The sequence below is a fragment of the Eublepharis macularius genome, chromosome 4 (assembly GCF_028583425.1).
Source record: "Eublepharis macularius isolate TG4126 chromosome 4, MPM_Emac_v1.0, whole genome shotgun sequence".
Taxonomy (NCBI): domain Eukaryota; kingdom Metazoa; phylum Chordata; class Lepidosauria; order Squamata; family Eublepharidae; genus Eublepharis; species Eublepharis macularius.
In genome coordinates this window covers 45,497,124-45,511,956 of record NC_072793.1, presented here as the reverse complement: position 1 = coordinate 45,511,956, position 14,833 = coordinate 45,497,124, and the positions used below count along the sequence as shown (strand labels likewise).

General features: G+C 49.9%; 1 protein-coding gene across 1 annotated transcript in view; it reads right to left on the bottom strand.

Annotated features, from left to right (window-relative positions):
• The window catches only part of LOC129326872 (protein shisa-6-like), a 367,308-nt gene that overhangs the window by 141,427 nt on the left and 211,048 nt on the right, over positions 1 to 14,833 (bottom strand). The window lies entirely within an intron of this gene.

The window sequence follows — 14,833 nt, the reverse complement described above, 5'->3', positions numbered from 1 at the left end:
GGACCGCGGCAGCACGCCCCAGTCCAGGGACTCCCTCCGTTGGGAACTTTGGATGCGCCTCAAGAACATTGGAGCGAACATGGAGCTCTTCGACGGTAAGCCCACATCCGTTCTAATGAAGGCGATCATGGAATGGGAAGACCAGCAGCAGCCCCCAGTACCTCCATCGGCGCCCCCTTTGCCGCCAGACCCTCCCTTCTCGAGTCCCCCAATAGCTGCGGTTCGGGAACGCCCGAGCCCCAACAACCCCTTTAGAGGAAGCGCCGCTTCCACCGATCAGGGTGCAGGATCAGAATAGGGTTGCCCCGAGTCCCAGTCTCCCTCCGTGGGCATAGTTGCCAAACTAAAGCCGGATACATGGGGGAGACCGACAGTGAAGGCAGGGATCGGGACTCCCGGGGAAAAGAAGAAGCCTGCCATCCTCCTCATAGATACCGGAGCTTCACTTAATATACTCCGGCCCACCTTAGTTACAAAGGGCACCCAGACCCCCACAACCATGCAGCTCGCCGGTTTTGGAGGCGGCATGCAGGAATCCCCGGTCTGGCAGGACATCCCTCTTTCCGTTGGGAACCTGACCACCCGGATTTCGGCATGCGCAAACCGGGGAAAAGACGATGGACTTTTGGGCATGCCATTTTTCCGTGCTGAGGGACTGACCATTGACCTAGCGAACGGGCTCCTGTGGCGCATCCCGGGAGGCCCAGACTTTGTTAATGCAGTCCATCGATGCGCAGCCCTCAAGGCCCCCCTTCCTCTCGCCCCCATCACAGGAGACCCCTGGGTTCAGGACTTTCCCGAAGTGTGGGTGACAGACAAGGCCGAGTGTGGGATAGTGAAGGGCGCCTGCGTCCTGATTGAAGGAAAGGACCCCCCTCCCCAAAGACAGTACAAGTACCCAGCAGAAGCTGAGGCAGGGATAGCCAAGACCATAGAAGGACTCCTTGAGTGGGACGTCATACTCCCGATGCAGTCCATCTGCAACGCCCCATTGTGGCCAGTTCTGAAAGCAGATGGAGTGACCTGGAGAATGACGGTCGACTTCCGTGCCCTGAATGCCACCACCCCTCCAGTTGCCCCGGTTGTGGCCAAGTATAATGAGATCCTAACGGCCATTGCCGCTGGGTCCCGGTTCTACTCGGTCATAGACCTGGCCAATGCTTTCCACTCCATCCGGTTGCATGAGTCTTGCTGGTACAAGTTCGCGTTCACTTTCCGCGGCCAGCAATACGCATTCAAACGGACACCCCAGGGATTCCACTCCAGCCCCAGTATTTGTCATGCCCATGTAGTTCAGATGTGGGAACGCCTCCAACCCTCCTCGAGGCCCCACGTACTGAGCTACGTGGATGACATTTTAGTCCACGCCCCCACGGAAGAATTAGCCCGCCAGATCACCAGGGAGGTCCTGGAACTCCTCCGCGAGACTGGGTTCAAGGCAAGCAGGGAAAAGGCCCAATTGGTTCAGACCAGCGTCAAGTACCTGGGTCTGACCCTGGGACCCGAGGGTCGCACCCCGGACGCCCAGCGAATGGAGGTCATTTCCAAGCTGCCTGCACCCACCGATGTCCCCTCCCTCAGAGCCCTTCTAGGAACTTTTAACTTTTCCCGAGACTTCATCGAGTCCTTTGCAGACAAAGCTCGCCCCCTTTATGCTCTCCTCAAGAAGAACACTCCCTGGGAGTGGGGACTGGAGCAACAGACAGCCTTAGCCGAGCTAAAGCGCAGTCTGGCCGCAGCCCCGGCCCTAGCCCATCCAGATGTTACCCAGCCCTTCTTTATCCAGCTAGCAATATCAGACAAGAGCATAGGAGCCACGCTCACCCAGCAGCAAGCAGGGACCGCTAGAGTAGTAGCCTATGCCTCTCGCAACCTAACCGCAGTAGAAACTAAGTTTAGCCCATGCGAGAAGACATGCCTTGCTCTGGTTTGGAGTCTGACCCATTGGGAATTTATCATAGGAGGTTCACGTACAATAGTGCAAACCACCCACACGCCCCTCAAATATATCCTGTCGGGAAAGATACAAGACGGACAAGTTTCAAACGCTCGCATAGCCCAGTGGACCCTGGCCCTGGTCAACCGCGGAGTAGAATTCAAAAAGGAAACCACTGAGCCACCAACCCCCTATGGCCTATTGGTAACCGGGACCGAGCACGAGTGCCCCCTGGACCCGCCACCACAGGTTGTCTGGCCAGTCACTTGGGGAGTCCCGCTAGAGGAAGCCCGACAGAACGGCTTCACATGCTGGTTCTGTGACGGCTCCTCCTTTCACGTTGGAGGCTCCCCTCGGACCGGCTACGGCGCCGTGCGAGTGAGCGACGCCCATACCCTCAAAGGTCCAGCCCGCCCCCATTCCAGCCAAGCGGCTGAGGTGCAAGCGCTTCTGGCGGTGCTTGAGTTTGAGCCCCCAGAAAGCCCACTTGCCATTTATACAGACTCGGATTGGACGGCCAAAGCCGCCACGGTCTGGCTCCCGGTGTGGCAGAATCAGGGGTGGAGAGCCAGCGATGGGAAACCCGTAGCCCACCTACAGCTATGGCAGCAAGTAGCAGCACTCCTCCAGTCTCGCTCCGGCCCAACGCAGGTGACCCATGTCAAGGGACACCAGAAGACGAACTCAGAAACCGCTTATTGGAATGACCAGGCAGACCTTGCAGCCAAGGCAGCCGCCACTGAGAGTGCTCCCCCACCGGAACTAGCCACCGATTGTCCCCTCCGCCCTGTCACCACTCGGGCACAAGCCCGCAGCCAAGCTCAGGGAACCGCAGGAACACTAGACCTAGCACAACTGCAGCAATCTGACCCAGAAATAACTGACCTCCTAGCCGCAGGAAGGGATCAGACAGGGAGACTCATGATCAGAGAAGAGGAAGACATAGTTTGGGCAGTAGATGCAGCCGGCGAACGCCATTGGGTAGTGCCATTGGAAGTTAGGGCTGACTTAATTCAGTTTGTCCACGAGCAGGGACGAGGCAAGGATCTGACTCTGGAAAGGGTAAAAGAGGTTGGTTGGTGGCCTGGCATGCGCACCGAAGTAGCGCAATGGGTAGACAACTGTCTGTCCTGCGCTATGGTCAATGCAGACCCCACCGGACCTAGAGCTCCCCTCCAGCATCAGAGAATTGATGGACCCTGGGCTCGTATACAGATTGACTTTATCGGCCCCCTTCCCCCCACTGCTCGCGGCAATCGCTACTGCCTCACTGTCATAGACCCCTTTAGCAAATGGGTCGAAGCGTTTCCGTGCAAGCGCAACAATGCAGCCACTACCGCCAAACTACTGTTCAACAATGTCTTTTCAAGATGGGGCATTGTGCGAGTCATGGACTCCGATTTAGGCTCACACTTTATCGGAGAAGTTACACAGGAGCTTTGTAAAGCATTAGGCATCCAGCAACGGTTCCACATAGCCGGCCACCCTCAAGCTTCAGGCGCCATAGAAAGAACCAACCGGACCCTCAAGGAGGCTCTCCGCAAGATGGTTCGCTCCTCCGGGAGAGACTGGGATGAAAAACTCCCCATAATCCTAATGGCCATTAGAGGCACTACCGCAGTTCACGGGCTCACACCCCATATGGTAATGACAGGGCGAAGAATGCAGCTCCCGGAAGCCTTCTGGCTAGATACGCAGCTCCCTTCCGATATGCAGCCCGTAGTGATTAATGATGCCTGGGTCCAGGACCTGCTCTCATCCATACACGCCGTCCACATGCAAGTGGCCCAGAAGTTGGGCACAGCTCAGAAGGATATGGACCGCAAATTGGGATGGGTCAGGAACCCCAGGCAGTGGGAGGAAGGACAGCTCGTTCTGTACAGGAAGTTCTCACAAAAGGCGCATTCACTAGCAGCCAAGTGGCAAGGCCCAGTCCCTATCACAAAAAGAGTCTCCCCAGCTGTCTATCAGGTAGCCATCCAGAGAAGGACAGGAGGAACGTGGCTAAAATACTTTCATGCCTCTCAGTTAAAAGAATGGAAAGGGAAGCCGCTGCGAACCGCCCCTCCGGTGTACGACCCCGGGGGAACCACCACCAGTCCAGCCCCCCTCTGCCCAGTGATTCGCCAGATATCACTCCACCCTGGGCCAGAGATACCGTGTGTCCCCTTAGACCAGACCTTTGTAGCTTTAGAATAAAAGAAACAGTAGAATATGTAGATATCGGTGTAAATGTTAAAAGTTTTTCCAGTTCTATTCTTTGACCTCATTAGGCGGGCCCCACAGTTGGGACCCTTAGGAGGAAACACGGCAATCAAAGCCAAATAGGACCACCACCGAAATTGATTCTTAATTGGATTGTAAGCCGCATGTTCGGAAAAAAATTGCACAGGCAAAAGAGATTTGCTGTGTGAAAGTGGTTGGAGAGGCTTTAGCCCAAGAGTGAATGCATTTCCAATATTGGAGACACACCAATAAAGGTGATCTCTGTATTTGAAAACATATCACCCGCCGTGCTGGTGAAGATCCCGCATCTACGTAGATTCGGGGTCTCACCTGCCAGACCCACGCTTTCGCATGATGGTCGGCTTTGGCTTTGAGGGCCGTGCCTCCCCTGGGAAAGGACCCCCAGATAGCCCAACACCCCTCTTTTACTAATGTTTATATTCGTCATGGTGAGTTGCTATACGGCGCCACCAGTTAGTACGCTTTAGTGCAAAAGTAAAAGACCCGCCAGTATTTTGTAAATATGTTACCCCTGGAATGTGTTATTGAGGTGCGTTCGCTACGCACAAGGGGCAGCGTGCCTCATTTACATAGCCAGGATCCCCCGCGCCAAGATGACCCCCAAATAACCCAGACCCAGTGGCGCCGACAGATCTCGGCCGCCTCCGCCGCTTTTCGATAAACGCCGCCGAGCGCCTTCGGCTCCACTTCGGCCCTTTCCGCCAGCAGCCGCCCGCCCCACGTAATCTTTTCCCTTGCCCGTACCGTATAAGGGAAAAGAAGGGGGGGAGACATATTGAAGTTATAATGAAGCCCTGCCAGGCCTTCCAAGTAAGGGCAACCTGAAAATAACCCACGCCCGTGTGCTTTTGCTTTGTGTGTTTCTTTCTTTTAACATGAAATTGGGACCTCCCGAGGGAGTCCCTCCAAAAATTGATCCTAGGAAAAAAATATGGTCCGCTGAAATACACACAAGAGGTCCTGCAAAAAAGCAGAGGGAAAAAGGCAAAGCAAAAGCAAACCATCATAAAACATACCTTCAACCCTAACCACCCCTACTTAAAAATTATTTTAGAAAAATGGAACGAAGGTCTCCTTTAGCAGCAACCTTTAGAGTTGCTGGAAGCCGCTCTTTAGTTTTTTCCTTTCAAAACGGCAAGGCCAGGCCGAGCCGGACCGATAGCTCTCAGCCCGCAAAGTAAAAGCAGCCCGCCGCCAAGCAAGGGGCACCTGGAGGCCACATAGTCCAGGCACCCAGAGACCCCTGGGGCGAGTTTGCATAATCCCGCCTAACGTATAGCCGACCCTTGCCCGACGCAAAGACGTCCCCCCTGAAATATACATGCTATAGAAAGGAACCTTCGCACAGGAGCTCCCCAGAGCAACAAGCTGGAAGGCTCGCTTAGTGCTCCGGGACTTCTCGTTCGAGCCCCAATCAGTAAGAGTGCTGGCAGAAAAACACCCTTCTTTTTCCCTGCTTCACTTCATTTATTTTTGCTGCAATGAACTCAGGGAACCTGTACTTATATCCGCAGGTCTCCCCAGGATATTTTCACCACGAAAGGAAAGGAAGGCCAGGAGATGAGGCACCTGGCTACTCTGTGTTTGCTTGTGCTGGCAGGCACCCTAACAGAGGGACGCCCGTCCAAATTAATGCCCTACCCCCACTGGAGATGTATTAATACACTAGCAGGAAATGAAATGATGGTCTGCAAGGTTGTGCAGCAGAGCAACATGACCACCCCCACGGACCGCACTAACTTCCGCAGTTGTGAAGAGCAGTGGATCCGACCCCCAGAGCTTGTTATTTTATGTGTGGGAGTGAAAACCATGTCCCAAGAATTAGTATGTTACTCGCCTACTGACACAGTGTCACCACTTGCTCCGATCCCATGTATGTTTCTTCCCCGTATCAGGCCAGCCCCCACCGCAGTCCCGGTGGTAGACAAATATACCACCCCTGCCAACTTCGAAACCTCGCCATTTGTCACTGAGGCTTTCGGACCATGCTGTGAAGTTATTTTAGTGTCGGCCGCAGTATGGAAGGCAGGAGACCCCTTTAGAATGACCATCCTACTAGGCACCACTACCACTGAATCTGCATCAGTCACTATCACGCCCCCTTCAGGCGCAGTTCTCTCCTTCGCTATAGAGCACTGGGAGAACTTGACCTGGATTGTAAAAGAGGAAGACCTAGCCAAACATGGCCCACCCGATTGGATTCTGGTTCAACAGACGCCCGAATGCCAAACCAAGCCCCTTGTAGAGAAATTTCACCGGCTTGGGCTGCTCTTTGTAAATTTGACTCACGAACCAGGCAATTATTCCCTGCTGATCCGGACCCAGGAGACCCACACCATCCAAATTGACCCTTTGATTGCTAGCAATGAACGATTAAGCCAAGGCGGCACGCATATAGTGGGCTCCCATGTTTTGAAAACTGACATTCGAGAGAGAGTTCTAGTCCGCCCGCAAATGTCTTTAAAAGAGATCCGCATAGACTTAGCTGAGCTAAATGTAACCCAGAGGCTGCCGCAGTGCGCTCCCTATCTGGAGGCCGGTAGCAAGGGTTGGAATGCATGGCTACAACTGTGGATCGATCCCTCCCCCTCTCTCTCGCGTGCCAGACGAAGCATTGCCGACTGGACTGCTCCTGCAGCCGGAGGCTTAGCAATCATGGATTCGGTCAATATTGAGACTCTCGCTAATAAGTTTGCCCATGTCACGACTAGCATCTCTGACTTAGGTAAACCGGTGGTGCAGTCCCTAAATTCCATTTCGAATGGGCAACACGAGATCAGCTCCATTTTAGTTAACTGGGAGAGTCAAATTGAAAGAGACTTTTCTCTGCTGCTCAAAGGGACACAGTCTTTTGAACGCAACGTGTCAATAGCCATGGCATGTATGCAAGCCCAACAATTAAACCAGGCTGTGGCCATGGGGCTAATTCGGCAAGCCATGGACGGGCATTTGCCCCTGGAAATTAAAAGATTGATTATGCCCAAATTGTCACCCATAGAACTGGAGCTTGAATCCTGGTGGTCTCTTGTAAATTCCTCATTCTCACCGACCACCCAGGAGCTTAAATTATTTTTATTAACGGCCAGTGCACACGAGTCATTCCACGTGTATCCCGTTGTGCCTCTGGGACTCCAAGTCAGTGACACCGAAGTCCTCTACGCCCGCCACCCCGACCATTGGGCCCGCTTCACCCCGACCGGATGGCAGCTCGTCAGCCTCCAAGGGTGCCAGCATCGAGACCAGACCGGCTTCATTTGCCAGGACCAAGCCTTTGCACCTCATCACCCCTGTGTAGCCCCGCAAGTCGACGCCCTCAACGAGTGCTCTTTCGAGGTCGTCCGGGAGAACAGCTCCGCTGTGGTCTACCTTGGGAAAGGATGTGCCTGCGTGCGAACGGCCTGCGACTTTGTGATCCTGAACTCGTTCCAGCTCAAGCCCGTGATCCCGAGAGTCAATCGCTGCTTTTGCAACCTGTCTTCGGTAGCAGCCTGCGACTTCACCTACACGGTACCGGTCTGGACCCAAGAAGAGATCCTGGTGGCACCCTCCATCTATCGACATGTGAAGCCCATTGCCCTTGTCATCGGTCTGGAATTAATCCACGAGCTCCTGGCCCACCCGCAGCTCCACCACACCCTCCAGAGCATCCAGAGGGACGGGGACACCACTGCTTTGGTTGTGTCCCACAACGGAAAGGAGATTTTGGATCTGGTCCAGCGGATTAAGACCACCGGCGAGCATTCGTGGTGGGAAACCCTCTTTGGCTGGAGCCCCACTGCCACTGGAATTTACAATTTGGCTTTGCACCCGATTATTGTTATTTTGGCTTTTCAAGTTCTACTATGTGCTTCACTGCTTTATTTGGGCTGTTGGAGCCGCCGACAGCTCCAGCAACTCCAACTATCCTACCGTTTGGACCATTACAACCCCGACCTCCTCCTGCCCTAATGGTTATTCTTGGCGCCCTCCTTTAACCCCTGTTCGTTTTATTGCTTGTGCCGGTATGGACTATGATTATGTTTATTATGTGTATGAATCCTGCACCGGCCCCATGGACGCTCTGCTGCCGGACGCCGCTCCGAGGCCCTCTTGTGGACTAGGGGGGGACATATTTCCCTGCCTCCCAGCCCACGGCCCTTCTCCAAACGACCGCCAGCAACGCCACCGCCATGAGGACTAGAACTGTGTGCCTGAAGCCCTTCTTGCCGCCTGCCGACCCTGCTCTGCGGATTGACGCAGACAGCAAGGGGGGGTGGAAGTGTGTTTTGGAGCACATGGACTAAGCTTGCTTGTTCTTGTAAATATGCAACCCAGTCCAGCAGCTGTACTGCGGACTGAGCCGTCTGTGATCTTTGTTACTCTATGGTTTTATGAATTTCTCCCCATTGCTTTTATGAATTTTAACTCCCATGAATTTAGCCCCGAACTAGCCCCCCCCTATCTATTGCAAGTGCGCCCATGAACTTTATCCCGATGAATTTGATTTTAACCTTTTGAATTGCCTTCTTAACCCAACTCCCTCCGCCGAGGCTGTTCTAGTCTATGAATTTGATTTTAATCCAGCCATATTGATTTGGTTTTTAATCGCAGAGTTTATTTTTCTGTCCCCTATGAGCCCTTCCGCCGCTTACCCCTCATGAATTATTTCCACGCACTTGCTTTTACTCTTGCTGCTTTTATTGGTTTTAACCTCCCGAATCATTGCTTTTAATCCTATGTATTTATGTATTTATGGTTTTAATTATCTATGAATTGTTCAATCTATGAATTGTTCAACCCTTGATGAATTGGTCTATGCCTTGCTTGCACATTTCACTTTACCTTGTATGAATTGCTTTTAATCCTACATTCATGAATTGAACCATGAATTGCCTTTGCTTTTATACTTATGCTTATGAATTAATCCATGTATATGAATTGCCCCTGGTTTTAAGTGTTTTAATCCTCCATGAATTCCGTATGAATTACCCTCATCCATGAATTGATCAATGTACACAAATATGAATTATTGCTATTTATATGCATGAATTGATCATTGCTGCCTATTACTATGAATTACTATTGCTATGAATTATTACTATTTATTCTGAAGATTGCACTTAGCACACCCCCTGGTGTGAACCCAGAGACCTGCAGCCCATTGGCTGATCTAAATTGCACTTATTCGGTTAGGTGGTTCTCCAAGCTAAATTTTTGAGTGACGCCTCCTCCCCCTTCCCTTCCCACTCCTTCTTCGCTCGAAGCTCGACCACCGGACATTGCCGACCACCTCGCCTTTGAAGCCAAGTTCGGAGACCCGCGCGCCTGACGTCCCGGGGTCTCCGAGGGGGGGAATTGTTGCCAAGTAGGCCCCCTCCCCTGCTTTAAAGCCTGCCATGAACTGTGCTAAAGTTTCCTGCGTTGCTGTTTCACTGCTACACCAAAGACTGCTTTGCACGTGTGTGTTCTGATACACGTGTCAGTTTCCTGCCTGCGTGTCAATTACCTTGCTGCCGCTATAGACTGTGTAGTTTACTGACTCCATGTTTGGTTAACTGCACAAAGGACTCTCTTCCTGGGCAAGCCCTGCCCTGGCCTGTATCTGGAATTCCCAGTGTGTGTTTGGACTGTGTTCCCCGTGCCTGCTTTGCCATCTGCCACGGACCGTGCCTATTCCCTGCTTTGGACTGTGTTTTAAAGTGTTGTTCCCGCTGCCTCCATGGAAGCCTGCCTCATATGGGCCCAAGCCGCTGCTAGCAGCCGGGCGCCTGCCGGGGAAACCTCCAGCGAGCCTGGCTAGGCGCTCCCTGGTCAGTTCCCGCCTGGAGCCTCCCGCGAGCCGGTCGCCGAGCTTGCCCTCGCTACCGGGCAGCCTGCTATCCAGCCCCAGCTATGCCCAGCCGGCATCCATGTTCTTAGGCAGCCAGAAGACCCTGGGAAGAAGACTGCTTTGAGAAGCCATTTCGGCGAAGCGGGCACACCACATCCGCAGCGAGAGCCCCTCGCCCCGCTCTGCATATCTTAGGAGCCGCCCCGGAGAAGGAACTAAGTGCCGACCATCCCAAGCACTTAGAGAATGCATCTCAAAGAAACCTCCGCATTCCAAAGCTGATGACATCAGGACAAGCCCTGTCCGCTGGAACATCCTTTCAGCCCACTTGGATTTCCCCCTCCCTCTTTTGTCCCCTCTTCCTGAGGTGTCACTTAATCTGTGAGAACCACCAAGTACAGCACCAGCCCCAGGGTACGTTTTGGGGTATTTAAGCTGGTCTCTCAGACCACTCGGTGCTCAGGCCATTCCCTATCCAGACCTCCTTGCTGTCCGTCTGTGGTCCCAGTGCTGGCATTGGGCCACCCTCGCTGCTGCGTCTCTGCTTCGCTCCAGGATAAGTGAGTATTCCCCCTACCATCGTTGGGAACCAGCTAATGCGAACGTCTCTGTATTTCCTACTCTGTATTTCTTAGACCTTGTATGTTCTTTGTATGATTGTGCAAGCTAGGCTTACGCTACACTCAATACACGTGTTTGGACCTTACTCCTTGTCTGCCTCTTTTTCACTAGAGTGTCTGGGATCGGGACCTCCGTAAACATAGGTTATGATCCTCGCTTAATATTAATAGTTACAGACTGCTATAGCTAATTCCCCATTATAATAAAGAGCAGTTCTGGTAACAGAAGAATGCAGCCCCTCTTCCCGATTGTCTGCTGACCCACCAAACAGGCATACCATCACCCATACCATGGTTGGTATTAGATCAGGTATGGGTTGCTGATGAAAGTTTCTGCCTCTTGCATTGATTTTTATGGTTAATATTTTAAAGTAATTAATATATTTAATGGATTTTAAATGTGATTTTGACTGTTGTTACCTGCTCTGAACTCGCTTGCGGGGAGAGTGGGTTATAAATTTAATTCAATAAATAAATAATAAATATTTCTCCAGTGATTAGCTCTTATTCATACAGGGCCAGTTTGCTATCTGAGAGAAGCAAATGGTTGCTTGGCATGCCAAACTGAAAGGCACAGCACAGAAGTAGGCATATACCCCCATGTCCTCTGCTGCTGAGCTTAGGTATAAGGTAGGAACTTCTGCAGCCAGTAGGGTGGTGCATAAGGAGGCACCTCCTGCACTTGCGCCTCCGTTGCTGGGCTTGTGTACAAGGGTCATCCTTTTTTGCACCCAGCAAGCCAGCATGCAAGAACGTTCTCTCCATGCCCATGCCACTGTTGTTGAGCTCTGTGTAAGCTTGTAGCTGTTGGAAGAGGGCGCTTGGAGTGGCAAAAAGTCATGGCCCACTCCTGCATTCAGAAAACATCCCCTGATCTTCTCTTATTAGGAAGCAACCAAAAAAGCACAGTCATTGAGCAGCTCTAGCAACAGGCACAGACATTTGTCCTCTGTATCTCCTAAAGGGGAATAAATCCACCAGCAGGACCACAAACTCTGACCACAAAATCTTTCTTCTACCTGAAAACGGTTGTTTGTTTTCTACAGTCACCCTTATGGAACCAGAACTAATGGGACCCAATTCCTTTTTGTCAGTGACTATTGGATTAAACTGACAATCCCACCCCCCCAATAAACAGATGGAGAATCACTCCTCCCTAGAGTGTTCCTCCATGTGTGGGTGAGGATTTAAGACCTCTGACTCAATAAAAGAGCTAAAAGGAGCTCCAAATTGGTCATGGTTGCTCTTATGGAGAGACAAATTATGATGGTGATGATGAAAGGGAGCTGTAGTTTCCTGCAGGCTTTCAAATTTCAGGCTGCAGCTAGAATCAGCTGGACATCTCTCTGTTCAGTTTGTTTTCAAAGCAACAGCCGGAGATGAGGTAAACACAATGTCTGAAATCTTTCAGTCTTTTCAGTGAGGACTGAAGTAAACCGCAATGGATTCTGAATATTTTTCACTCCAGGGAATTATAACCTATTTGGAGCTTGCCAAATTATTCAGCAAATATATTCACCTGATAGTACAACAAGGAATAACAAATTATTTCACTGATATTATATGATCAGCTACCGAATGCCTCTTTTGATTAATGGTGTGGGCCAACTCTTCCCATATACTTGGTTGGTAACTCATTTTCCTTGACGTTGACATATTAGTTTTGCTGTTGAAGTAACTATCTGATATTGTCAAGCGGTGTCTGCTGATAGCAGCAGGCTCTGTAATTAAGAATGCAACATTGTTTCCATTGTTTACATGCATTCTCATAATTTTACCTATACTAAGCTAACATGGGTCCTCCTTATCATGTTCCATCAAAGCTATCATCATCGTCATCATCATCATCATCATCATCACCATCATCAATTTATATACCACCCTTCAGGACAACTTAACATCCACTTGGAACGCTTTACAAAGTATATTATTATTATTCCCACAACAATCACCCTGTGAGTTGGGTGGGGCTGGTCACCCAGCTGGCTTCAAGCAGAGGAGTGGGGAATCAAACCTGGTTCTCCAGATTAGAGTCCTGCTGCTCTTAACCACTACACCAAACTGGCTCTTCTATTTCAATGCACTTTTGAAAAAAAATCCTTGAGTCTTTTTCCAAGGCAATTTTTTTAGCAGGTCTAGAGGCCAGTTTATACTTTGTACTCAAGTCATTGCATTAGGAGAACCTACAAAAAGAGCGAGTGTGATATTAATGGGTGGTCACAGCCCTGTTAAAAATATAACCAAAATCTACTTCGTTTTTACTCTGATCTCTGGGATTCCAAGAATAACTACAATCTGTATGTAGGGATACAGCTGACATATTATGCTGGAATACAGCGAGCTGACATTATTAATACAGCTTGGTTTTGAGTTTCTGGCTTCCTTGCTTGAAATGAGCATTAAAGCTCTTAAAATCTCATTAAAAGATTAACCTCCTATCCAACTCTCTAAGCAGCTGCAGCACTGCCAAGGCTCGGGAAAAGGGAATCCAGAACTTGGGAAAGGAAGTAAACTGCATGTTATTTTACCTGTGATATGACCTGCATTAAAATGTCTGATGTTTCAGAAGAGAAAGCTGAAGTGAATCTATTCCTTGATCTTCAGTCTACATAATGTAGCAGATTTGTATGCTCTGAGGTACAGAAAAGTTGTTATAGTCATAAAATATTATATAGTATGGTTTTTATCAACTTTGCTTGAAAAAAATGTAGAGAAGAAAAAAACTTAGACCAAATCTGCATTCCTGAGATGTTAGTTTTGTTTGTATGTGCAGGGAGTTTTTTCCCCCCACGGTGGAGCATTCCAACCCTCATCTGCCCTACCTACAAGCTACAGTCCAAATAAATGTTACCACTTGATTCAGCTGTTTATAGAAATTATGTAAAAAAAGTTCTCATGGACTTTTGTGATGAAAATATGAATCTATCTTATACTAAATTAGTTAATCTAATATGAATTTATTTTATACTGAATTAGTTAATCTAGCCTGGCCTATATATACTCTGGCTAGTAGTGGCTCTGCAAGGCTTTAGACAGAGAAAAACTTCTGAGAACTTTTTACTGAAGATGCCAGGGATTTAAACATGTACTCTACGTCTTAGTCACATAGCCCTTCTTCAAATACATGGTGCAACTGAGATGCATGTTCCCTTTGAAAATGATCAGGGCAACAGCTTTCCTGGGGCACAACCAGTTGTAGGAGACATAGGCAGTTTCCACACGACTTAACAGCCTCTGGAACATTGCGCGAAATGTGCGGAAGATAGCATCTTCTCGTGCGAAATCGTGCCAGGAAGATGCTACCATCCGGGAGTTCTGCGCGACATTGCGTCTTCCTGCTGCGATTTCATGCAAGAAGACGCTATCTTCCGCGTGTTTTGTGCAATGCTCCGGAGGCTGGTAAGTCGTGTGGAAACAGCCATAGACATTTTTCCTTCAGGAATATTTTATATTATCAATATTCTTGAGGGAAAAAAGCATAGATTTTCCGCAGGAAAAATACATGCACGCTAACTATGAAAAAATAGTATCTAGAGAGATCACAAGAGACAGGAGATGTTCACTGTCTCAAGTCATTGAATTTGATAGTATAAATTTATGTACCACTGTAGAGTGGTACATAAATACTCACTGTAGAGTGGTACATAACAACTCTTTGAAGTAAGATTGGCTGAGAGACACTGATGGGCCCATTTTCTCACTGTGAGCAAAATGGAATATGAACCTAGGCCTCCACAATCTAGCCAGTGCACAACCTGTACTGGGGTTATCACTGCTGTATAGTTGGATAAATAAGATCTCATGCAATACAAGAAGCCAACAGAGTCTGGATCACACAAAAAAGTAGCAACTAGGGATGTGCGTTTCGGCTTTCTGAATGCCGAAAGAAAGCCGAAACAAAAGTGTTTCGGCTTCTTTCGGGTTAGCCGAAACGTTTCAGAGAAAGCCGAAACGTTTCAGCTTAGCCGAAAGAAAAAAAGCCGAAACGTTTCGGCTTCTTTCGGCTTTCTTTCGGCTTTTCAATGGGAAAATGCCTCCGTCTTCCCGGACGTCTGGGGGAGGCATTTTCCCACCAAATCAGCCCAAAACTGGTGGGGACCTTCCTCTAACCCCTCTCTAAAAACCCCCCAAGGTTCAGACCGATTGGACTTTGGGGGGCCATGTTATGGCCCCCCAAAGCAGGTCCCCCTATCCTCCCATAAGAAAGCGAAGGAGCAGCAT